Source organism: Moschus berezovskii, chromosome 8 (assembly GCF_049115385.1).
Source record: "Moschus berezovskii isolate FMDL1 chromosome 8, NW_MosBer_1.0, whole genome shotgun sequence".
Lineage (NCBI taxonomy): Eukaryota > Metazoa > Chordata > Mammalia > Artiodactyla > Moschidae > Moschus > Moschus berezovskii.
In genome coordinates this window covers 53,106,169-53,133,974 of record NC_142467.1, presented here as the reverse complement: position 1 = coordinate 53,133,974, position 27,806 = coordinate 53,106,169, and the positions used below count along the sequence as shown (strand labels likewise).

The window sequence follows — 27,806 nt, the reverse complement described above, 5'->3', positions numbered from 1 at the left end:
TGCATTTGTATTGAGAAAAATGCAGAGTATAGTGCACATCCTTATGTGTTTGTCCTGATTTCACAGGGAAGGTTTTCAGAATTTCAAGATTTCATATGATAACCACAGATTTGTAGATATTCATTATCACAATGGCCTTCCCTTGTGGCTCAGTGGTAAAGAATCCACCTGCAGTGCGGGAGACCTGGGTTCAATCCCTGGATTGGGAAGATCTCCTGGCAAAGGGAAAGGTTACCCATTCCAGTATTCTGGCCTAGGGAATTCCATGGACTGTATAGTCCATGAGGTCACAAAGAGTTGGACAGGACTGAGTGACTTTCACTTTCACTTTCTTTCTTTCATTATCACAATAAAGTCTGCTTCCAGTCCTATTTTGCTGTGTTTTTTTTATCATGAATATTAAATTTTGTCAAGTGTGTTTTTGGTTTATCAAGATCATTTCTATCATGTGGTGAAGTAAATTAATTAATCTTCAAATCTTAAAATAACTTTGATCCTAAAATAAACCCTAGTAGGTCATGTCCTATTAAAATAAACTCTGGTTGTTCATGTCCTATTACAGTAAACCCTGGTTGGTCATATTTTATTGTCCTTTTGTATATATCACTAGATACCAGTACAAATTTTAAAATATCTGTTTATGTTTATTTTTATATATCAACATTTCTTTTATTATGTATATGTATTTTAAAAATGTTCATGAAAATGAAAGCGAAGTCGCTCAGTCGTGTCCGACTCTTTCCGACCCTTTGGACTGTAGTCCACCAGGTTCCTCAATCCACGGAATTTTCCAGGCAAGAATATTGGAGTGGGTTGCCATTTCCTTCTCCATTTAGTTTAAATGCAGAATATGAGCCAATCAAGAGAAAGGACCTGGTAACGTAGGATAGAAAGGGGAAGATAGCCAGAGCGAGCTATGGAAGGTGAAGAGACAGATATGGTTCAGGGAACAGGTAAGTGCACTGCCCTTAGGGAGAAACCAGGGCTCTTCTTTCCTTGCACAAGAACAGTGAAAAGCAGTATGTAACTAGGTATTTCTAATATGGTGGATTTGTTTTTGGGTAGATTAATTATTTCTCATGCCACTGCCTCTGTGACATATGAGTTATCAACTGAGAATGGAAAATGGGCCCAAGATAGGATTTTGAGGAGAAAAGCTGCTAAGTGACTGAAAGTGTGAAATTAATAGAGAATTCAGTTCAGTTCAGTTCAGTCGCTCAGTTGTGTCCGACTCTTTGCGAACCCATGAATCACAGCACGCCAGGCCTCCCTGTCCATCACCAACTCCCGGAGTTCACTCAAACTCATGTCCATCGAGTCAGTGATGCCATCCAGCCATCTCATTCTCTGTCATCCCCTTCTCCTCCTGCCCCCAATCCTTCCCAGCATCAGACTCTTTTCCAGTGAGTCAACTCGTCACATGAGGTGGCCAAAGTATTGGAGTTTCAGCTTTAGCATCAGTCCTTCCAATGAACACCCAGGATTGATCTCCTTTAGAATGGACTGGTTGGATCTCCTTGCAGTCCAAGGGACTCTCAAGAGTCTTCTCCAGCACCACAGTTCAAAAGCATCAATTCTTCGGCGATTAGCCTTCTTTACAGTCCAACTCTCACTTCCATACATGACCACTGGAAAAACCATAGCCTTGACTTGATGGACCTTTGCTGGCAAAGTAATGTCTCTGCTTTTTAATATACTATCTAGGTTGGTCATAACTTTCCTTCCAAAGAGTAAGCGTCTTTTAATTTCATGGCTGCAGTCAGCATCCACAGTGATTTTGGAGCCCAAAAAAACAAAGTCTGACACTGTTTCCACTGTTTCCCCATCTATTTCCCATGAAGTGATGGGACCAGATGCCATGATCTTTGTTTTCTGAATGTTGAGCTTCAAGCCAACCTTTTCACTCTCCTCTTTCACTTTCATCAAGAGGCTTTTGAGTTCCTCTTCACTTTCTGCCATAAGCGTGGTGTCATCTGCATATCTGAGGTTATTGATATTTCTCCCGGCAATCTTGATTCCAGCTTGTGCTTCTTCCAGCCCAGTGTTCCTCATGATGTACTCTGCATATAAGTTAAATAAGCAGGGTGACAATATACAACCTTGACGTACTCCTTTTCCTATTTGGAACCAGTCTGTTGTTCCATGTCCAGTTCTAACTGTTGCTTCCTGACCTGCATACAGGTTTCTCAAGAGGCAGGTCAGGTGGTCTGGTATTTCCATCTCTTTCAGAATTTTCCACAGTTTATTGTGATCCACACAGTCAAAGGCTTTGGCATAGTCAGTGAAGCAGAAATAGATGTAAATTAGGACTTTCTAAATATCTATTTCAGACTTGTGGTTATAAATGTAAAGTGAATCCAATCAGCACTGTTTTTCTCCTTAGAGTTCACTTAATGGATATTTGTTGTTTTTTTACTGCTGTTTTAAAGCATATAGGTGTGTTTAAGTTTAGTTGGGAGAGGTAGCCTCACTATGACAGAATTTAATGAATTGAAAAATGTATTTTGAGGAGGTAGACTCAAGAAATAGACTCTTGGAGGAAACTTGAGGAAATCATACATACATGAAATCTAAGACAGTTCATATCTTTTTGCTTTTCGTACTTTTCATACAACCTAGACTGCACATTAAAAAGCAGAGACATTACTTTGTCAACAAAGGTCTGTCTAATCAAAGCTATAGTTTTTCCAGTAGTCATGTATGGATGTGAGAGTTGGAATAAAGAAAGCTGAGCACCGAAGAATTGATGCTTTTGAACTGTGGAGTTGGAGAAGACTCTTGAGATTCCCTTGGACTGCATGGACATTAAAGCAGTCGATCCTAAAGGAAATCAACCCTGAACATTCATTGGAAGGACTGATGCTGAAGCTGAAACTCCATACTTTGGCCACTTGATGCGAAGAACTGACTTATTAGAAAAGACCCTGATGCTGGTAAAGATTGAAGGCAGGAGGAGAAGGGGACAATAGAGAATGAGATAATTGGATGGCATCACTGACTCCATGGACATGAGTTTGAGCAAGCCACAGGAGTTGGTATTAGACAGGGAGGCCTGGCATGCTGCAGTCCATGGGGTCACAAAGAGTTGGACACAACTGAAAAACTGAACTGAAGACAGTACATATTTTTGAGAGATTATTTTTGAGGTGTTATGCTGAAATATTACATGTATGACTTCATGTATTTTCAAATACTACTTCCTATATGTTAAAAACTGTATTTGTCCCCTTATAAAGATGAGTAAACTGAAGATGGGAGAAGGCAATGGTACCCCACTCCAGTACTCTCGCCTGGAAAATCCCATGGATGGAGGAGCCTGATAGGCTGAAGTCCATGGGGTCACTAAGAGTTAGACATGACTGAGCGACTTCACTTTTACTTGTCACTTTCATGCATTGGAGAAGGAGATGGCAACCCACTCCAGTGTTCTTGTTGGAGAATCCCAGGGACGGCGGAGCCTGGTGGGCTGCAGTCTATGGGGTCGCACAGAGTTGGACACGACTGAAGCGACTTAGCAGCAGCAGCAGCAGCAAACTGAAGATGAGAGGTTTGATTCCTTGCCAAACTACAAAACCAGAAAGTCATGCCAAGTCTAAATTCTAAATCCCACTCCCAGATTCTTTAAGACACTCAGTGTTAACTTATATTTTATTTTAATGTTACTTACACATATATCATTACTTTCAAAACTCTGGAATTGAAGTTTAAAAAATTGCACAAAACTACAAAATCAATTAAAAATTTTTTCAAGAGTCTTTTAACATGATGAGTTATAATGTGTTAATGAAAGCAAATCAGCATTTGTAACTTGATATATTCCATTTTGACATTAAAAAAAGGAAACAAAACAAAACAAAACAAAAACAATATGCCTGCTCCTGCTTCCCTGATAGAGTTCCAAGTGCTGGATATCAGAACTGGAGATGGATGGAAAGCCTCATGAGATCAAAACATTTCTGAATGTTGGTCTAGTTTGACTGTGAAGGGAAATGGGAATCATTATAAATGAGAATTGCACGGAGGACAAGTAAGGATCTCTGTATTTGGTAGCAGGGCTGGGATGTCCTCTCTTAGCCCTGGAATGTTGAGACAGGGACAGCTAGGTCAGTAAGGACATAAATTGCTTTTCTGGCTAAAGAGGCAAAGGAACAGACAATAGCAGGTGCCAGATGAACTTTTTCTCTCTCCACTTCATCCACTGGAGAAATCGTCAATCAAAATACATGACTCAGCATATCCTGGAACCCTCTCAGCCCTGTCAGGGCCTGTCCAGCCACTTTTTGAATCATAGGTGGTAACTGGTGACCCATCAGTGACCTGAATTCATCCCACTTAGAGTGTCTGGTGGGCTTCCGTCATGGGGTCACACAGAGTCGGACACGACTGAAGTGACTTAGCAGAGTGTCTCTCTTCAGGCAGTCTACAATTCTCCTGAAGCACAAAAAGTGTTAACTTCTGATATTTTTTCTCTGGACCCCTGAAAAATTTTATGGGTTAAGAATATAATTTAATGGTCCCTCATTATCATCTGAGCATGGGTCTTGCCTTTTCCTTTTACATGGCTAGGGGTTGGGGGCGGCGGTGAGATGTTGTTATTCCCCTTTGCTTGTTTACTGGCTAGAGTAATCTCTGAGGTACTATCTCAGGAGATTCTGTAGAAGATAATAATAGTCATATTTTTCCCCAGAGAAACTTCATAAATAACATTTCCAGAGCCAGTCCGGATGAGCTGATGGATCACAGAATAGCATTTAAAGCTCTGTCTAGAGAGAGGTCAGAGCTGGAGGAAAATCAGCTACTACATCATGTCAAGAAAATAATGTCAGGAAAATAATCTGCAATGTCTTAGGTGTGGTGTTTAAAATTCATCTACAATCTTTGTCATTGTATAAATTATGGATTTTGGTTCATTTTCTTGGAGGCTATAGTTTATGGTTTGAATCAGGCAAGTAAGTGTGTGTATTACTATCTCTGAGGTTTTTACGAGCCCTGCAATCAAAGTCAGGTCCTTCTGTTAGTTTCTAGCACAGTATCCTATACTTTTCCTTCACAGCCCTTATCATGTTTTATAACTAGATATTTGTGCAAATATTTGTTTTGTAGATGATTAGATTTAAGAAGAAGGAAACCATGATCCTTGATTTGCTCTTTTAGCCTCAGTACCTTGTATAATAAACATATAATAATTAGGTGTAAAATGGTTATTGAATAAACAAGTGCTCATCATATACCAAGCTATTTGGATGCTGAGGTTGCTGATGGATGGAATGAGGAAAGCATAAATTCCTCAAAGTGTTCAAATGAGGAATTCAGGTCAAAAAAACAAAGAATGGTTATAATACAATACAAAGTGAGCATATTTAGCTAGGTTTCTGGAGTGTTCTGTAACAGAGAAATGACTGGGTGCTCTGAAATTACAAAGAGGATTAACATCTTATTTGTATTTGGTGAGAAGAGGTTAGGAAAGGCTAAAGTAAAGGATAAATGAAATCTGAGTCTTTATGTCTCCTGTGCTATGCTGTGCTTAGTCACTCAGTCGTGTCCGATTCTTTGCAACCCTATGGACTATAGCCTGCCAGGCTCCTCTGTCCATGGGGATTCTCTAGGCAATAATATTGGAGTTGGTTGCTATACCCTCCCCCAAGGGATCTTCCTAACCAAGGGATCAAACCCAGGTCTCCCGCATTGCAGGTGGATTCTTTACCACCTGAGCCACCAGGGAGTGAAGCTGTCTCCTGAGATGTGCATAAAAATTTCCTCTGGTGAAAAAGGAAGTTTTCATGAACATTTACCATAACTATTACATGGTAGTACTCACATTCATTCTGTGCACTTCCAAAAAGATCTATGTAAATTCTAAATTTTCCATGTTTATGAATTTTAGATATATGTTATTTTTTCTAATTTTTGGCCATACCCTGCAGCATGTGGGACCATAGTTCCTCAATAGGGATTGAATACATGCAAGTATCTCTATATACTATTAATATATATACTATATACAATGAGTCAAAGTTGTCTAGAATATACCTTTAAGTGGAAAAAGCAGTGTGACCTCAAGTTGATCTACAGATTCTATCTATATCCCTATCAAAATCTCAGCTAGATTCTTTGGGAAAAAAGAAAAAATAATGGCAAGCTGATCTTAAAACTCATATACAACTTCAAGGGATCTGAAACTCAAGAAATTCAAAGGAATGGCTAAAACAGTCTCAAAAGAACAAAGTTGGAGGGCTCACAGATGATTTCAAAACTTAATCCAAAGCTGCAATAATCAAGATAGTGTAGAAGGCGCATAATGACAGACATAAAACTGAGTTGAGAGTCTAAAAACAAACGCTTCGTTTATCAGGGAGCCAAGAAAATTAAATGGGTAAACAGTCTTTTCAACAAATGGTGCTGGGACAATGCAATATTCAAATGCAAAGAACCCCTACTTCACACTAACAAAAATGAACTCAAAAGAGGTAATAGACCTAAAGAACTAAAACCATAAAAATTATTATTCTAAAAAATTGGAGTAGATCTTTGTCATCTTGGATTAGGCAATAGTTTTTTAGATATGACACCAAAAGCAAAACTAATAAAAGAAAAATACAGATAAATTGGACACCATCAAAATTTAAAACTTTTGTTGTTCAAAGACATCATCAAGAAAGTTAAAAGTGGGAAAAATATTTGTAAATCACATATCTGATAAGGGACTTGCATCTAAAATATGTAAACCATTCTTACAACACAATAATAAAAAGAGATAAAACAATTGGAAAATGGACAAAAGGTTAGAATAGAATAGACATTTTGACAAAGAAGATATGCACATGAAAAGATGTTCAACATCATTGGGACTCAGTTCAGTTCAGTTGCTCAGTCGTGTCCAACTCTTTGCGACCCCATGAATCACAGCACACCAGGCCTCCCTGTCCATCACCAACTCCCAGAGTTCACTCAAACTCATGTCCATCAAGTCGGTGATGCCATCCATCCATCTCATTCTCTGTCGTCCCCTTCTCCTCCTGCCCCCAATCCCTCCCAGCATCAGGGTCTTTTCCAATGAGTCAACTGTTCGCTGGAGGTGGCCAAAGTATTGGAGTTTCAGCCTCAGCATCAGTCATTCCAATGAACACCCAGGACTGATCTCCTTTAGGATGAACTGATTGGACCTCTTTGCAGTCCAAGGGACTCTCAAGAGTCTTCTCCAGCACCACAGTTCAAAAGCATCAATTCTTCGGTGGTCAGCTTTCTTCACAGTCCAACTCTCACATCCATACATGACTACTGGAAAAACCATAGCCTTGACTAGACGGACCTTTGTTGGCAAAGTAATATCTCTGCTTTTTAATATGCTGTCTAGGTTGGTCATAACTTTCCTTCCAAGGAGTAAACGTCTTTTAATTTCATGGCTGCAATCAGCATCTGCAGTGATTTTGGAGCCCAAAAAAATAAAGTCTGACACTTTCCACTGTTTCCCCATCTATTTCCCATGAAGTGATGGGACCAGATGCCATGATCTTTGTTTTCTGAATGTTGAGCTTCAAGCCAACCTTTTCACTCTCCTCTTTCACTTTCATCAAGAGGCTTTTGAGTTCCTCTTCACTTTCTGCCATAAGGGTGGTGTCATCTGCATATCTGAGGTTATTGATATTTCTCCCGGCAATCTTGATTCCAGCTTGTGCTTCTTCCAGCCCAGCGTTCCTTATGATGTACTCTGCATATAAGTTAAATAAGCAGGGTGACAATATACAACCTTGATGTACTCCTTTTCCTATTTGGAACCAGTCTGTTGTTCCATGTCCAGTTCTAACTGTTGCTTCCTGACCTGCATACAGGTTTCTCAAGAGGCAGGTCAGGTGGTCTGGGATTCCCATCTCTTTCAGAATGTTCCACAGTTTATTGTGATCCACACAGTCAAAGGCTTTGGCATAGTCAAGGAAGCAGAAATAGATGTTTTTCTGGAACTCTCTTGCTTTCTCCATGATCCAGCGGATGTTGGCAATTTGATCTCTGCTGCCTCTGCCTTTTCTAAAACCTGCTTGAACATCTGGAAGTTCACAGTTCACATATTGCTGAAGCCTGTCTTGGAGAATTTTGAGCATGTCTTTACTAGCGTGTGAGATGAGTGCAATTGTGCGGTAGTTTGAGCATTCTTTGGCATTGCCTTTCTTTGGGATTGGAATGAAGACTGACCTTTTCCAGTCCTGTGGCCACTGCTGAGTTTTCCAAATTTGCTGGCAAATTGAGTGCAGTACTTTCACAGCATCATCTTTCAGGATTTGAATAGCTCAATTGGAATTCCATCACCTCCACTAGCTTTGTTCGTAGTGATGCTTTCTAAGGCCCACTTGATTTTACATTCCAAGATGTCTGGCTTTATGTAAGTGATCACGCCATCATGAATATCTTGGTCGTGAAGATCTTTTTTGTACAGTTCTTCTGTGTATTCTTGCCATCTCTTCTTAATATCTTCTGCTTCTGTTAGGTCCACACCATTTCTGTCCTTTATTGAGCCCATCTTTGCATGAAATGTTCCCTTGGAATCTCTAATTTTCTTGAAGAGATCTCTTGTTTTTCCTACTCTGTTGTTTTCCTCTATTTCTTTGCACTGATCACTGAGGAAGGCTTTCTTATCTCTCCTTGCTATTTTTTGGAACTCTGCATTCAGATGCTTATATCTTTCCTTTTCTCCTTTGCTTTTCGCTTCTCTTCTTTTCACAGCTATTTGTAAGGCCTCCTCAGACAGCCCTTTTCCTTTCTTGCATTTCTTTTCCATGGGGATGGTCTTGGTCCCTGTCTCCTGTACAATGTCACGAACCTCCATCCATAGTTCATCAGGCACTCTATCTATCAGATCTAGTCCCTTAAATCTATTTCTCACTTCTACTGTATAATCATAAGGGATTTGATTTAGGTCATATCTGAATGGACTAGTGGTTTTCCCTAGTTTCTTCAATTGAAGTCTGAATTTCGCAATAAGGAGTTCATGATCTGAGCCACAGTCAGCTCCTGGTCTTGTTTTTGCTAACTGTATAGAGCTTCTCCATCTTTGGCTGCAAAGAATATAATCAATCTGATTTCGGTGTTGACCATCTGGTGATATCCATGTGTAGAGTCTTCTCTTGTGTTGTTGGAAGAGGGTGTTTGCTATGACCAGTGCGTTCTCCTGGCAAAACTCTATTAGCCTCTGCCCTGCTTCATTCCATGCTCCAAGTTCAAATTTGCCTGTTACTCCAGGTGTTTCTTGACTTCCTACTTTTGCATTCCAGTCCCCTATAATGAAAAGGACATCTTTTTTGGGTGTTAGTTCTAAAAGGTCTTGTAGGTCTTCATAGAACCATGATATACCACTTCACACCAATTAGAATGGCTACTACTTAAAAATTGGAATGTAAAAAGTGTTGGCAAGATAAGAAGTAATTAGAACGAGTGCATTGCTGGTGGGAATGTAATGTTGCAGTCACTGTGAAAAGTGGTTTGGCAGTTCCTTAAAAAGGGCTTCCCTGCTAGCTCAGATGGTAAAGAATCTGCCTGTAATGCAGGAGACCAGGGTTCAATCCCTGAGTCAGGAAGATGCCCTGGAGAAGCGAATGGCTACCCATTCCAGTATTTTTACCTTGAGGATTCCATGGACAGAGGAGCCTGGCGGGCTACAGTCCATTAAGTCACAAGGAGTCAGACACGACTGAGCAACTATCACTTTCACTTCTTAAAAAGTTAAACATAGAATTACCATGCAATCTAGTGGTTCCAATCCTAAGATAATGCTAAAATATTTGAAAGGGACTCAGATACTTGTATACCAATATTCATAGCGGCACTTGTCACAGTCATCAAAAGGTAGAAACAACCCAAATGTTTGTCAACAGATGAATGGAAAAACAAACGGTGTTATATGCATACAGCAGGATATTATTCAGCCTAAAAAGGGATGAAATTCTGACAGATACTGCGTGAATAAACCTTGAAAACATTCAGTTCAGTTCAGTCGCTCAGTCGTGTCCGACTCTCCGTGACCCCATGAATCACAGCACGCCAGGCCTCCCTATCCATCACCAACTCCTGGATTTCACTCAAACTCATGTCCACAGAGTCGGTGATGCCATCCAGCCATCTCATTCTCGGTTGTCCCCTTCTCCTCCCGCCCCCAACCATTATGCTAAGTGAAATAAGCCTGATACAAAATTCCGTTTACATGAGGTACCTAAAATAGACAAATACATACAGGTAGAAACAGAGGTTACCAGGGATTAGAGAGGGAGTATTGCAACGTATTGTTTTAATGGGTAGAATTCTTGTTCAGGGTGAAGAGAAAGTTTTGGAAATAGGTCATGGTGATGATTACACAACATTGTGAATGTATTTAATGTCACTGAATTATACACTTGAAGTGGTTAATATGGTAAATATTATGTTATATGTATTTTACCACAAAAATATTTTTTAGAAGTTATTAATGTACGGAGAAGGCAATGGCAAGCCACTCCAGTACTCTTGCCTAGAAAATCCCATGGATGGAGGAGCCTGGTAGGCTGCAGTCCGTGGGTCGCTAAGGGTCGGACACGACTGAGCGACTTCACTTTCACTTTTCGGTTTCACACATTGGAGAAGGAAATGGCAACCCACTCCAGTGTTCTTGTCTGGAGAATCCCAGGGAAGGGGGAGCCTGGTGGGCTTCCGTCTATGGGGTCACACAGAGTCGGACACGACTGAAGTGACTTAGCAGCAATGTATGGATGTGAGAGTTGGACTGTGAAGAAAGCTGATCGCCGAAGAATCGATGCTTTTGAACTGTGGTGTTGGAGAAGACTCTTGAGAGTCCCTTATACTGCAAGGAGATCCAACCAGTCCATTCTAAAGGAGATCAATCCTGGATGTTCATTAGAGGGACTGATGCTAAAGCTGAAACTGCAATATTTTGGCCACCTCATGCGACGAGTTGACTCACTGGAATAGACTCTGATGCTGGGAAAGGTTGGGGGCGGGAGGAGAAGGGGACGACGGAGAATGAGATGGCTGGATGGCATCACCGACTCTGTGGACATGAGTTTGAGTGTACTCCGGGAGTTGGTGATGGACAGGGAGGCCTGGCGTGCTGTAATTCATGGGGTCACAGAGAGTTGGACACGACTGAGCGACTGAACTGAACTGAACTGAACTGAATAAATGAATGGAGGTATTAAAATGGAGAGGTATATTGACTTTTTCTCAATATACCTGGTTTTGTAGACTTGACTTTGACTTCATAAAATACATAAATATTTTATGCAACTATAAAACAAAATGAAGTTTTAAAAACAATCCCCTTAAATGGAATGAATAGTGCAACAAATGAAGCCAAGCCTCTGTCTGGTTTTGCCGTATAACCACACAGAAATGTACTATTTCAAGTGACTTTCAGTGACTTTTAGTGTAATTATGCTGTAATGGCAAAAAAGAATAGCAATTGCTTAAAGTGTTTTCAGTAATAGTATTGTTGAAGGTAATCTGATGCTGGGAAGTATTGGGGGCGGGAGAAGGGGACGACAGAGAATAAGATGGCTGGATGGCATCACCAACTCGATGGACATGAGTTTGAGTGAACTCCGGGAGTTGGTGATGGACAGGGAGGCCTGGCATGCTGTGATTCATGGGGTCGCAAAGAGTCGGTCACAACTGAGCAACTGAACTGAACTGAACTGAACTGAATGTTGATATTGCTTTTCTGAAAATGTTTTACAAATATTATGGGATAAAGCAAACAGCATGGTGGGTAATATGTTAAAACCTTGAGAGGTCTCAAAATCTTTGAGAATCTGGATTTTCAGTAAGGAAGAAGGGAGTTACTGCTATAATACTGATAAGATTAAGAGTTGCTATATTCTTGAATATAAATTGAAAATGTCACTATGAATTTATGGCACATTTACCTTCAATTATTTTTGTGTAAATACATATATATATTATGTGTGTATGCTTACTAAGTCTCTTCAGTCGTGTCCTTCTTTTTGCGAGTCTATGGACTGTAGCCCACCAGCCTCCTCCGTCCATGGGATTCTCCAGGGAAGAATACTGGAGTGGGTTGCCATGCCCTCCTCTAGGGGGATCTTCCCAACCCAGGGATCAAACCCAGGTCTCTTAGGTCTCCTGTATTGGTAGGTAGGTTTTTTTTTTTTTTACCACTTGTGCCACCTGAGAAGCATATATATATATAAACATATACATATATATACACACGTGTATATATATATATATATATATATAAAATACCTATACTTATATCAAGTATTTATATCTATTCCTAACTCTGCCCATTGAAAAGACCTAGTGGCAATGACAACCCAATTGCAGCAAACACTTCTGTCACTCAGTCTGGAGGAGGAAATGTACAAGATCACTATGAATATCTTTTCATATCAGAAAGTCTTATGATAGCTGTTCTGTTCAGTTCAGTTCAGTTCAGTCGCTCAGTCGTGTCCGACTCTCCACGACTCCATGAATCACAGCACGCCAGGCCTCCCTGTATCAAAACCTACAAGGGTCATTTCAAAATAACACATGATCCAACTTGGCTATGTTCCAAAGGCCAAAGAACAGACATCAGTAAGAGTGATAACATCATACCCATGATATCATTATGATTAAAAAAAACTTACTGATTGCTTTGGGAGGATTCTAGGAAACCAACAAATCATTTTGAAAAGTGATAAATAAAAGACCTCAGCATTTGTTTTACCTTTCCTATATGTTCTATACCTTAAGTAACCAAATACTTGATGAAAGCCTATTTCTCTGTATAAAAGCACTCTAGCTAAAATAAAAAGGAGAAATGATATAACTCGAATATTACAACCTCTAAGAATCTTTGGATCTGGGCATTCAAGTGATTAGTGATTGATAACACCATGAGAAGACAGACTTATCAATTATATACCTTCTGATCAAAGTACACACCTCCACCTGTGAAGTAGTCTTGCCCCACCCCACCCAGCAACCCTGCCCAGTCAAACCTGAATCTGGCAAACCTTAAGATCTAATCACCAATTTTTGCAAAATACAGAGCTGTGAAACAGAGAAAGACATGCCAGAAATGCATACAGCAAAATTCAGACTTTGCAACTGTTTCAGCAGAAATGATTTAATTTCTTCAATAAAAAATTACTAGGAATAAAAGTAAAGAAGAGTTTGGATAAGAAAGCTTTAGAATAAAAACAGCACATAAACCGAGGACAAAGTATGGACCTTGTCTGAATCCATGTTAAGGACCCAAATATTCTATAGAAAATTCTTTCTAAAAGCAGACATTTATAGAATAATCAGTGATTTGTGAACACTGAGTATTTGATGAAAACTTCTAGGTCGTTAGTATAGATTAGAAGCTGACAGGTCTGTGTTAGTTCCTTTCCTGATGAGCCAAGACAACATAAATGATTTTTTCTTTTTTTAATTGAAATATATTTGACATCTAATATTGTGCAATATTAAGTGTACAACATGTTAACTTGACACATTTATGTATTATAATATGGTTGCTGTTGTGATAATCAGCACTTCTGTTGTGTCACATAATGATCTCTTTTTTTAGTGATTGAAATCATTAAGTTCTAATCTCTTAGCAAGTTTATTGATTATAATACAATACTATTTTCTATACTCACTATACTGTGTACTAGATTTCTGGGGCTTATTTATTTCTGACTGCAAGGAGACAGAATATATTAGGCATATCAAAGTAGAAATATTTTTGTTGAGTTTATTAGGCCTTCTAAATATAAAAATAAAATGACATAATCTTACTACTTAGATACCTGGTTACCTTATTTTCGAAAAGATTTTATGTGTATACCAGCATATGTGTGTAAAGTGTTCCTTTTCCTTTTGTGTTTGTATATCCTTTTTTTTACTATATACTTTTCTATACACTGAGCATCCATGTCCTGCAATGCATCGTCCCATCATTGTATCTTTTGAAAATCTTTTCCTATCAGAATATAGATTTGCCTCATTTTTTAAAAATTGCTGTATAATCAGTAACATGAATATACTATAATTTATTCATATGCTTCCCTATTAATGGTTATGCAAATTGTTTTTTATTTTATGTAATGTCCTATGTATCCTTATATCCTGGTGTAATTTTTCAAGTGTGTCTATGGTGAAATTTTCCAGCAGTGAAATTATAGGGTCAAATACCATGTGTTTTTTCAAGAGGTATTTTCAAATTGTCCTCAAAGGCACTCTTACCAAACTACCTTCCCTCCTGAGCGCATGAGTGCCCCGTTCTCCACATTCTCACTGACAGTGGCTCGCATCAAGCCTTGATGAAAGTCTTCTCACTCTGACACACTAGGTGTATAAATTCTCTCCCTCTTAAATGATACCAAAGCAAATTTAGATTCTTTTCTTAATTTAGTTCCCATGTTACCCTAGCGACTAACCTTTCTTTCAGCTTATTGTGCATGCCGTGGCATTTCAATTCAAACATAAACACACATACACACACACCCCCCCAAAAAACTGGGCATAATTATTTATAAACTGTTGAAATCTGACTTTTATGAATATTAGGTTTTCAGTGTTGTCATGGCAAATTCATGAATAATATTGAGATGACCAAAAAGTTCATTCGAGTTTGTCTAAAATATCTTATGGAAAATCCCAAACAAAATTTTGGCCAGCACAATACTAGTTTGGTTTTATTTTTCGTAAGTTTCACAGTAGACACACTTTGGAAAATTACTACAGAGCCACAAGAGGAGAAATATGATGGCCAGTACTCCAAAGAAAGGTTTTAAACTTCCAATTTGTACTTCATAGATGGGACAATGCGCCCTTACCTCCTCTTAGCTCATTCCTCAGGGATCTCTTCTTACAAGGGCTAATGCTTTTACGAAACTCTGAAAAGCCTATTGTGGGCACTCCTTGGTCAGAGTGTAAAAAACACAGATTAATTAATTGTTTTAGTGCACAGCACAACAGTGATTCTTAAAAACACTTCTAGAGATCTCTGGGTGAACACCAGAAATATCCCACCATTGGAATGAAATTACCCAAGGGGCATGCAGATTGAATGTTGAGAGTTAAACTGAAGGGTGTTTAAATAAGTCTTCTACTCCCCAACAGGATTTTTTAATAAACTTTAGATGCTTTTCATCTCATGAAGTTTATTGGTCGCTATGCACACAACATGTGTGTTAACTACTTGGGTTTAGATGCAATCCTGCCTCCACAATATCCTAACGTGGTTCATGAGCAAATATTTAACCTCTCTACACCACCGTCTTTTTTTCCCCTATTTGATGTTTTTTTTCACAACAATTTTCTTGAAGTGTAATATACACATCATAAAATTCACCCATTTCATGTGTGCAGTTCAGTGATCCTCAGTAATTTTACTGAGTGGTGCAACCATCACCATAAATCAGTTTTAGAACCTTTTAGCCCCCCAATAAGATCCCTTGTTCCCACTGAGTTAAACCCCGTTCCCACCTTGAGCCCCAGGTAACTAATAATCTACTTTCTGTATCTATAAATTTGCCTTTTCTGACAGTTTCATATAAATAGAGTTACAAATATGTAATCTCTTGTGTCTGGCTTCTTTCATGTAGCATAATGTTTATGGGGTTCATCCATGATGTACTCTGTGCTATTAATTTGTCCCTTTTTAGTGCTGAATAGCATATCACTGTATGGACGTACCACATTTTGTCTGTCCCTTCACCAGTTGATGGACATTTAGTTTTTCTCTAGTTTTTGGCAATTATGAATAAAGCTGCAATGAATATTTGTGTACAGGTCTTTGCATGGAAATGTGATTTTATTTCTCTTGGATAGATAACTAAAAGTGGAACTGCTAGATGATATGGTAATTTAATGTTTACCTTTTTGAGAGATTCACAAACTGTTCTCCAAAGTGACTGCACCATTTACATTTCCACCAGCAATGTTTGAGTGTTCCCTTTTCTCTGCATCCTAGAGCCAACATTTGTTATTGTCTGTCTTATTTATTGCAGTCATTCAAATGAGCATGGCATTTGTGGTTTTAGTTTCCATTTCTCTAATGCCTAATAATATTAGGCATCTTTTCATGTATATCTTCTTTAGTGAAATGTCTGTTCATATCTTTGCCCACTTTTTTGGGGGTCGTATTATTTTTGAGTGGTAGTAGTCCTTTGTAAATTCTGGGTATAATCCTTTATCTGTTACATATTTGGCAAATATTCTCTCTTAGTCTGTTGCTTACTTTGTCATCTTCTTAATGGCATCTTTTGCAAAGTGCAAAAATTTAGATGATCTAATTTAGCAATTTTTTTATAGACCTTGCTTCTAGTATTGTATCTAGGAAAGCTTTGTTTAATCCAAAGTCTCAAGGATTGTGTCCTATGTTTTACTCTAAAAGTTTTGTTGTGTTGGCACTTACATTTCCATTGGTGATCTATTTGCATTATTGTTATGCATGGTGTGGCTTTAAGCTCATCATTTTTGGATGTGAATATCTAATTGTCTCAGCACCATTTTATTAACCTATGGTCTTTTCCTGGCATCACAGTCAAAAATGAATTGACTATAAAGATATATTTCTGAGCTCTTAGTTCTGTTCCATTGACCTATACCTCTTTCCTAATGCCAGTACCAAACTGTGTTGATAACTATACCTTTATAGTACATCTAGAAATTGGGAGGTAAAAGGCCTCTGATTTTATTTTTTCTTCAAAATTATTTTGGCCATTCTAAGTATTTTAAATTTCTTTATAAATTTAAGAGATGCATGTCCATTCACACAAAAACAAAAAGCCTGCTGGGAATTCGATAGGAATTGCACTGACTTTAGATATAAATTTCAGTATAACTGACATGTTAACAATATTTGAGTCTTTTAATCTATGAACACGGAATGTTTCTCTAGTTATTTAGACCTTTAATTTCCCTAAGGGAAGTTTTGTGATTTTCCCTGTATGTCTTGCTCTTCTTTGCTAAATTTATTCCTAAGTATTTTATTATTTTTGAACTTTTCTGAATGCAGTTGTATTCTTAATTTTACTTCCATTTTGCTCACTGCTTAAGAGAAAAATACAATTGATTTTTGTGTATTGGTCTTGTATCCAAAAACCTTGCTATCTTGTTTATTCTAATAGTTATTTTTTTGTAATTCCCTTATGATTTTCTGTATGCAGAATCATGTTTTCTGTAATTAAAGGAAATTTCACTTCTTCCTTTCTAATATTCTTTCCTCCTTTCTTTGCTTCCTTTATCCTTCCTTCCGTCCCTCCCATCTTTCCTTCCTTGCACTGGCTAGAATCTTCAGTACTATACTGAATAGAAGTGAAAGGAGGTGTTCTTGGCTTGTTTCTGATCTTAGAGGGAAAGTATTCAATCTTTCCCTATTAAGTATAATATTCACTGTAGGTTTTATTGCAGATACCCTTTATCAGATTGAGGAAGCTCCCTTCTGTTTCAAGTTTGTTGAGAGTTTTTATCATGAATGACTGTTGTATTTTGTCACATGCTTTTCCTGTGTCTATTCAGATGATCATAATGTTTTGTCCATTATTCCGTTCATATGATGCTTATATTCATTGATTTTTCATATATTAATCCCATTTGGTCATAGTGTATAACTTTTTGAATATGTTGATGGATTTGGTTCGCTGTTTTTTTGAGAATTAAACCTGAATTGCAAGTAGAAGATGAAGAAAGGCAAAGATGCACTGGCCTTCTTTCCCCACCTTCCTCCTTTCTGACAAAAGAAAGCAGAGCCGCTTTAAAATCATATGTGTCTGAGATAGGAGGACAATAGTCCCAGGATTTAAAAGCAAGAGCATTGAGGGTAAGCATGAGGTTACCATCCTAGGAGGACTCAATTAATTTGTAGGGAAGTTTTATGGACCACAAGGAACACCATATGAAGGCGGAGTATGGAAAGTTAGAGTGGATCTTCCTGATAAATACCCTTTTAAATCACCTTCTATAGGAGTCATGAATAAAATTTTCCATCCACCATTGATGAAGCATCAGGAACTGTGTGTCCAGATATAATTAATCAACTTGGACAGCTCTTTATGATCTTACTAATATATCTGAGTCCTCCTACCCCAGTTGTTGGCCTACTGCAACCTGAAAGATCCTCTCAATGGTGATGCTGCAGCTGTGTACCTCCATCTACCAGAATACAAGCAGAAAATTAAAGAGTGCATCCAGAAACATGCAATGGAGGAGGCACTGAAAGAGCAGGAAGAGGGCACCAGAGCCAGCTCTTTGGAGACTTCTATGTCTGACTTTTTGGAAGATGAGGCCCAGGACATGGAGCCGTAGTAGAAAAAGCACCTGCTTTTCAGAAAGGCTATTATTTCCTAACCATGTGAAGCAGACTATAATATTCATATTTAAACAAAGCAATTTCTTACTGCTAAACAAGGTTTGATCAATAATAGCATTGAGATAGATATAAAAATATATATATAATGTATCACCCTTTAGATCTTGATTTCTTGGTCATTTCTCAACCTGAGGTGCATAGCATATGCCCACATTCCATTTTGGTAGCAATATGTGGTCCATATGCATGCATTCATAAGTCCATTTGACCATGTCAGGCTGTGTGCTACTGAACTGTCAAAAGGAATAGCTGCTCAGATAGGCATGAGTCAAAATAACAGGAAAAAGTTGCTTCTTTTATCGATGGTTCCAAAGAAATAAACCAAAACCAACTAGCTTTTGGATGTGAAGACAGAGTAGGGCTTTTTCAAAACAGAAAGGAAAAAATTGGGGAGGAAAAGGCCTGCTGTGGGAGCATTTAGAGCCAGCCACATCAGGATCAGAGCTGCTGCTTCCTGTGCATGCTAGGTGGCCCCACTTCTGTGGAGTAACAGTATAAAACAAGGAGTTCACTGGAGCATTGAAACTTAAAACAACTTTCTCGACTTGGATTTTAAGTACATTTCTATAAGTAGATTTCTGTCCTCCTTGCTACCAGGCCCTGTAGCCACAAGTGGTTTTTTCTTTTTTTTGCTTTGGAGCCTTTTGGAAATATTTTCTGAATCCGATTCTTTTTCTTGGGGATAGAACTTGTGTTCCAGACCATTTTTTGAGAGGCTAAGACAGGAGAAAAGTGACTGGCAAGAGGTTTCCTCTCATCTGGCAGAGTCCCATTCTCATCGTGCTGTTGGCCACTGTGAGACCATTGCCCTGGACTAATAAGGATGGTTGTGGGGGTTTTGTTTCGAGGTTTTGGGATGTTGGTGGTTGTTATTTATTTATTTATTTTTTTGGTGTGTGTGCATCATACTGAGATTGCACATTTAATCTTCACCTTCCACGAGCTTGCTCCCCCTTGGGCAGTGTCTCAGTGGACCGTTAGACTCAGGAAAAAGACCCTGCTGGTGGCTGTGCCCCCGGGTCCTGTTGCTCATGTTTTGACTGTGTGTTCCCTTCTGCTGCTCTTGGCTGCAGTCTGTCATCGTCTTCTTGTGGGAGTGGTAAACGGGTATCGTAGACCCAAAGCACGTTCTAAATTTAAAATAAGTATTGAAAGAGGAGAGTGAAAAGGTTGGCTTGAAGCTCAACATTCAGAAAACAAAGATCATGGCATCTGGTCCCATCACTTCATGGGAAATAGATGGAAAAACAGTGGAAACAGTGTCAGACTTAATTTTTGGGGGCTTCAAAATCACTGCAGATGCTGATTGCAGCCATGAAATTAAAAGACGCTTACTCTTTGGAAGGAAAGTTATGACCAACCTTGATAGTATATTAAAAAGCAGAGACATTACTTTGCCAACCAAGGTCCATCTAGTCAAGGCTATGGTTTTTCCCATGGTCATGTATGGATGTGAGAGTTGGACTGTGAAGAAAGCTGATCGCCGAAGAATTGATGCTTTTGAACTGTGGTGCTGGAGAAGACTCTTGAGAGTCCCTTGGACTGCAAGGAGATCCAACCAGTCCATTCTGGAGGAGATCAGTCCTGGGTGTTCATTGGAAGGACTGATGCTAAAGCTGAAACTCCAATACTTTGGCCACCTCATGCGACGAGTTGACTCATTGGAAAAGACTCTGATGCTAGGAAAGGTTGGGGGCAGGAGGAGAAGGGGACGACAGAGAATGAGATGGCTGGATGGCATCACCGACTCGATGGACATGGGTTTGGGTGGACTCCAGGAGTTGATGATGGACAGGGAGGCCTGGCGTGCTGTGATTCATGGGGTCGCGGAGAGTTGGACATGACTGAACTGAACTGAACAATTGGAACAAATAATGGTTCTTTTACCCAAAGTGACTCTTCAGTTCAGTCGCTCAGTCGTGTCCAACTCTTTGTAATCCCATGAACTGCACCACGGCCAGGCCTCCCTGTCCATCATCAACTCCTGGAGTCTACCCAAACCCATGTCCATTGTGTCGGTAATGCCATCCAACCATCTCATCCTCTGTCATCCCCTTCTCTTGCCCTGTATCTTTCCCAACATCAGGGTCTTTTCCAATGAGTCAGCTTTCCACATTAGGTGGCCAAAGTATTGGAGTTTCATCTTCAACATCAGTCCCTCCAACGAACACCCAGGACTAATCTCCTTTAGGATGGACTGGTTGAATACCCTTGCAGTCCAAGGGACTCTCAAGAGTCTTCTCCAACACCACAGTTCAAAAGCATCAATTCTGCACTTAGCTTTCTTTATAGGCCAACTCTCACATCCATACATGACCACTTGAAAAACCATAGTCTTGACTCTCCATGGGAAAAAAACCTGAATTGCTACTATCAGTAAAAATGATGATAAAGATATTATTTACCTCATATGTTTATAGTAACAATTAAGTACAATAATACATAAAGTAACTAGCATGGTATCAGAACATAGTAAGAGCTCAATTAATGGAATCATGTTGATTATACCATGGTTTTTCCCGTGGTCATATATGGATGTGAGAGTTGGACTGTGAAGAAGGCTGATCACCGAAGAATCAATGCTTTTGAACTGTGGTGTTGGAGAAGACTCTTGAGAGTCCCTTATACTGCAAGGAGATCCAACCAGTCCATTCTAAAGGAGATCAATCCTGGATGTTCATTAGAGGGACTGATGCTAAAGCTGAAACTGCAATATTTTGGCCACCTCATGCGACGAGTTGACTCACTGGAAAAGACTCTGATGCTGGGAAAGGTTGGGGGTGGGAGGAGAAGGGGACGACGGAGAATGAGATGGCTGGATGGCATCACCGACTCTGTGGACATGAGTTTGAGTGAACTCCAGGAGTTGGTGATGGACAGGGAGGCCTGGCGTGCTGTAATTCATGGGATCGCGGAGAGTCGGACACGACTGAGCAACTGAACTGAACTGATACCATTGACAATGCATGATGCTAAAGCTGAAACTGCAATACTTTGGCCACCTCATGCGACGAGTTGACTCACTGGAAAAGACTCTGATGCTGGGAAAGGTTGGGGGCGGGAGGAGAAGGGGACGACAGAGAATGAGATGGCTGGATGGCATCACCGACTCTGTGGACATGAGTTTGAGTGAACTCCGGGAGTTGGTGATGGACAGGGAGGCCTGGAGTGCTGTGATTCATGGGGTCGCGGAGAGTCGGACACGACTGAGCGACTGAACTGAACTGAACTGATACTCATAAAAGGGCACCCTCCTACACTGTTAGTGGGAATGTAAATTTGTGCAGCCACCATGGGAAATAGTATGGAGGTTCCTTCAAAAACTAAAAATAGAGTTACCATATGATCCAGCAATCCCAATTCTGGACATATATCCAGAGAAGACAAAAGTTCTAATTCAAACAGATACACAAACCCCAATGTTCATAGTGGCACTGTTTATAATAACCAAGACATAGAAGCAACCTAAGTGTCCATCAACAGATGAATGGATAAAGAAGTTGTGGTATATATATACACATGCAATGCATATTCAGTTCAGTTCAGTTCAGTCGCTCAGTCGTGTCCAACTGTCTGCGACCCCATGAACCACAGCACGCCAGGCCTCCCTGTCCATCACCAACTCCCGGAGTTCACTCAAACTCATGTCCATCGAGTCGGTGATGCCATCCAGCCATCTCATTCTCAGTCGTCCCCTTCTCCTCCCGCCCCCAACCTTTCCCAGCATCAGAGTCTTTTCCAGTGAGTCAACTCATCGCATATTACTCAGCCATAAAAAAGAATACAGTAATGCTGTTTGCAGGAACATGGATGGACCTAGAGTTTATCATACTAAATGAAATCAGACACAGAAAGACAAATATTATATCACTTATATGTGGAATCCAAAATGTAGTACAAATGAACTTATTTACAAAACAGAAAGAGACTCACAGACATAGAAAATAAACTTATGGTTACCAAAGGGGAGGCAGGGGAGGGATAAATTGTGAGTATAGAATTAACAGATGCATACTACTATATATGAAATAGATAACAAGGATTTGTAGCACAGGGACCTATATTCAATATTTTACAATAAACCATAATGGGAAAGGATCAAAAGAGAATATAGATACATACATACCTATATATGGGCTTCCCTGGTGACTCAGGCAGTAAAAAATCTGCCTGCAATGTGGGAGACCTGGGTTAAACCCCTGGGTTGGGAAGATCCCCTGGAGAAGGGAACGCCTACCCACTCCAGTATTCTAGCCTAGAAAATTCCATGAACAGAGGAACCTGGCTGGCTATAGACCATGGGGTTGCAAAGAGTCAGACACAACTGAGCAACTTTCACTATATATATATATATATATATATATATATATATATATATAAACTGAAAATCTTTGCTGTAGACCTGAAACTAACACAATATTATAAATCAGCTATAAGCCAGTCAATAAATATCTTCATATAATCATTTTATGTAAAATAATAGGAAACAACGCATAAAATAAGTTATGGTATTAAGCAGTTATCTGCTTAATACCAGAGCTATATTACATTCATAGGTGGAAAAACAAAGGTAATTATAATATCTATCTTCAAGGTATTTCCAGGTACTGTTTTAAGCAATTTATGTGTATTATCTGCCAACAGCCCTGTGAAGTATGTACCAGTATAGATGGACATGCTGGTGACTTATATATCTTGCTGCATCCAGTTTTAAAAACCTTAAAAGGCAGAACTCCCCTTAAAAGGGGATTTGAGCACGAGCAGTCTAACCCCAGAGCCAAGTTCCTTACCACCATGCTATGTGCCACACTTTGTGCTAATTACTTTACAAACATTATATCTACTTTGCTTTTTATGTACAAATATCCTCTCTGAGTTTCAGTTTCCTTTAAAGAACTTGCTCTAAATTCACATTTGATATTTAAACCTAGGCCTGCCTAAAGCCTGTGCATTTTCCGTTTGCATTTTCTAACTGTGTGTTTCTAAATGGATTCCATCTCTGATGAATCAGTATCTTTTTCTACAAAGCGGAGAACTTTTAAAAGTAATAACTGATATTTGTCTTGCATTTTTCATGCTCTGCTAGATGGAGACATCAGAACTGTCCCTTGCTCAGGTAAATTCTCAATGCAGATTTGACACAATAGCTCTGGAACAAACAGCAAGCTCCCCTAATGTTATGGTTTTTAAGCTTTTTTCTCTGTCACCCACAGGAAGAAATATTTTTCATCACAACCCAGGAGATATACTCAGAGAGACACACATTATATGCACAAACAATGCTTATAGTCTTACATGTTAATAGCATTTATTTTATGTTATTCAGGCTATTTTTTTTTAAGTGCTTGTTAAAACCAACCAAACTGACTTCACAACCATTAATGGATTATGACTCACAATTTAAAAAACACTCCACGGGAAAATATTTTATTGAGTTAGCCAAAAAGTGCATTCAGGTTCGTCGTGACAGTGTATAGAAAACCTGAATGAACTTTTTGGCCAACCCCATAGTTCTTTCCAAAGCTCCAGTTCTAAGCAGGTGAGAGTGACTGATTTGGTTGATGGCAGAGTGGAAATGAAAGCAGTTAATCCAAAAGAATGAAGGGAAATACTTTCAAATTATGAAAAGTTGTGTGCACAAGAATATGGCATTGTGTACAACAGGGAGACATGATTTCACATGGAGTATTAGAAATGTTTCTGTGAGAGGTGTCCCTTGGGCTGAGACCACACCACAAGGCCAGGCAAGGCCACACCACAGCACAGTCTGCAAAGGCTGGAGGCGCACGAACTACTAGCTGAGGAATGGAAGGAACAGATCTTCAAGAAAAGTCTGGGGAAGTAAACAGGGCCAGGCCACATAGGGTCCTGCAGACCATGGAAAGAGGTGAAGGGGATTCCTGAGGCTGGAGAACATAAAACTCACCTTGTAAAAAGATAACCGTGGTGTGTAGAACGGACCGGAGGATTTCAGCATGATACGGAGAGCTGTGAACAGTCTGCCGCAATATGGTGGGGTTGGGAGGGGGTAGGGTGGTAGTCCTTTGTCACATCTCCTCTCTTAGTGAGCAGACTTTACAATGCATTTCACATGCACGGGGACCAGACTTGCTAATTTTGGAGCTGTCAACTGAGAAATAAATAAGCCATGATATAGCATTATTTTCAAAGTAATGAAAAGTGCATCTCTGAGACTATGGAATAAATGGCCAGGGTATAGGGAAGCTCTTACTCTTTTATGCTGACAAAAAATCAGAGTATGATATGAACCTTCATATCCTAGTTATTACCAAACTGCATTATGCTCACATATTTTACTGAATATAGTTCTAGAAATAAAATACTTATCTTCTCTCCCTCTGAGAGTTTAGGATCTATGGTAGAGGGCCTCAGATCTGATGTGTGAAAGGGGAAAGAGGATTTTTAACAGCCACACCTGGTTCCATGATTAAATAAATTTAAAACCATGCTGAGCAAGGGAAGCGTGGTGCTTCTTGCCTGGGCTGCTTCTTTCTTTAATTAATCATCCCCTGCATGGTCCAACACTGTTGTTAACTTGCCACAGTCGACACCTTTATCAGTCCTTTTTTTTTTTGGATAAATATAGCTTCGCCCAAGTCACAATAAAAAATGTTTGTTTACTCAGGGTGAATTTAATAAGACCTTTGTCCCCCACTTAAAGTTAAATGAAGTAATGGGAGAGGAGTTTTCTGGTCTGTGACCAGTTTGGGGACCTCCACCCTGCTCCAGCAGGGAGCGGAACACAGCCAGTCACTGGTCTGTATGTGAACCCACTCTGCCTAGGTTGTTTCCAGGGGCATCCAGTGATGCTCGTGGCTAGCACTCTCTTCTCTCTTCTTTTGGTACCCAGTCCTCACCTACCTCATTTGCCAGCTATCCCAGTAAGACCCTGCTCACATGCCATGAGCCATCATCGTTTCTATTATATTAGCTGAGGATAGCCTATGGCAAGCCACTCCAGTACTCTTGCCTGGAAAATCCCATGGATTGAGGAGCCTGGTGGGCTGCAGTCCACGGGGACGCTAGGGGTCGGATACGACTGAGCGACTTCACTTTCACTTTTCACTTTCACACATTGAAGGAAATGGCAACCCACTCCAGTGTTCTTGCCTGGAGAATCCCGGGGATGGGGGAGCCTGGTGGGCTTCCGTCTAGAGGGTCACACAGGGTCGGACACGACTGAAGTGACGCAGCAGCAGCAGCCTAAGGTGCAGTAGGTCTCAGGCAGGATTACATATTATTAGCATATGCTTACTTCCTGAAAACCTGTCAAACACAATAGATATAATGTGTAGTGGTGCAGCTGGGAGGATTGTGAACCCAATCGCGCAGGTCCAGGCACCTATCCTGGTGCCCATTAAACCTGTGGCAGAGATACCCAGCCAGTCCTTGCATGAAGGTGTAGAATAACACTTCCTACACTTCTCACATTGTTACCAAGCACTTCCTGTGTTTCTATCTTAATCCCTCCCCACCCAAGGCTTAATTTCTGACATCTGTGTGAATCAGTCTTCAGTGGTAAACAGAATTTTATTTGTTTAACAAGTGAACTCTGAGAACCTAGTTTTCATTAGAATGTTACTCCCTTAGATTAATGCTTCATTGAATTGCTCATTTTTCTTTTGTTTGCAAGTCTCCTTTTCCTGTAGCACAATGATCATTCTAAAGAAGAAAATGTATTCAATACACTTCTTCCATCATTGATAGTCTACATTTGTTTCCTAAGCAAAGAATTTGTCCCTCGGCATTGGTTTGCATACCTGGGCACTGCTTTGCCGTCTCTCAATTCTGTGATTCAAATAAAACTTTAAAATGTGATCTCTGTGACATGATGTCAAAAGAAACATGTCACAATAGTGTTGATACAGAGGGTTTTTGAGACTAGACATCATGTCTGTGCTTTGAGGAAAACAAAACAAATCAGAGCAGTTGGAATGCATTTTTACAGGAGGTTCTTTGCAAACAAGCAGAGGCAAATCCTGCTCACCTGTGTCTCATTTCCTCTTCCCGTCCCTCCAGCTCTTGCTCCTTCGAGTCTGATCATGTGTCTTACTTAACCCTCTTCAGTGTCTCTCCAGCATGCACAGACGCGTGAACAAGCTCCTGTCAGGGGATCTGCTCTCTGCCTTCCTCTCCAGCTTCCCCATCACACATCATTCCAACAAACCCACGCTCTTCTCCTTTCCCTCCTCACACTGTGTTCTTTCCCACGTCTATGCTTACTCCAGGCTGTTCTCCTCTTTCAGATCTTACTTTTGGACCTGGAGACCCTTTCACTGCTACCACCTATTGGGTGTTTTATCTCATGTAAATTACTTAAACTTCTCTGGGCCTTGATTTCCTCCTCTGTAAAATGGGAGTATAAGAGCAGCATTGTGGAGTCAATGACCCATGTGCTTTTAGAGCCTGCCCCAGAGAAGCCATCTAATGGAAACATCAGCCATGTTGGCTTTATTTTGTACTTATTATTGTCATCATCCTTCAAAATTTAACTCCGGTGTCTCCTGTGTTGAGAAGCTTTCCTGTCACTGCTCATCCCCAGGACTGAGTGAATTACTTCCCTTTCCTGTACACTTACTTCTTTATGGCTCTCTTTATATCTTTTTTCTTATCATGAGTATGGTTTATGATTTGTTGTAATGTTAAGTAATGAAGTTGTTAATGTGAAAAAATAAGTATGAGATGGTTCAAGGAGGCCTCATGACTCGTGTTTTATGGACGTCCTGTAGCAGTGTGTTCAGGATATGATTGTTAATAACAGGTGAATAAAAGGAGTTTTCTTCATTTTCTGGGCTTTATAGCTCTGTAGACTTATGGTTAATGGGTGCTTATTGTATGCCAGGAATAACATTAAATATTATACTCATTGTAGTATTGAAACATATATATATTACCGTATGTATTAATAAAATAGCTAGTAGGAAGGTGCTGTATAACACAGGGAGCTCAGCTTAATGCTCTGTGACAACCTAGAAGGTCAGAGTCGGAATAAGGTTTAAGAGGGAGGGGATATATTTATGTTTATGGCTGATTTGTGTTGTTGTACTGCAGAAACTAACAAAACATTGTAAAGCAATTATCCTGCAGTTAAAAATAAAATTTTTAAATGTTACACTCATTATATTTAGTCTTTAGTTAAAAGTAAAGTGTTAGTTGTCCATTTGTGTCTGACTCTTTGTGACCCCATAGATTGTAGCCCACCAGGCTCCTCTGTCCACAGAATTCTCCAGGCAAGAATACTGGAGTGGGTAGCCATTCCCTTCTCCAGGGGATCTTCCCAACCCAGGGATTGAACCCAGGTCTCCAGCATTGCAGGCAGATTCTTTACCAGGGAAGCCACACCACCACCAAAAAAAAAAAAATTGTTACACTCATCATATTTAGTCTTTACTATAATCAAATGTGGAAGATCTTTTCATTTGCATTGTACACATGC

The 27,806-nt window shown here is 39.7% G+C and overlaps 1 protein-coding gene and 1 pseudogene across 1 annotated transcript in view; both read left to right on the top strand.

Annotated features, from left to right (window-relative positions):
- Positions 1–27,806, top strand: part of STK32A (serine/threonine kinase 32A) — a 145,765-nt gene that overhangs the window by 52,596 nt on the left and 65,363 nt on the right. The gene's annotated exons all lie outside the window — the stretch shown is intronic.
- Positions 17,950–18,285, top strand: LOC148777059 (ubiquitin-conjugating enzyme E2 H pseudogene; annotated as a pseudogene).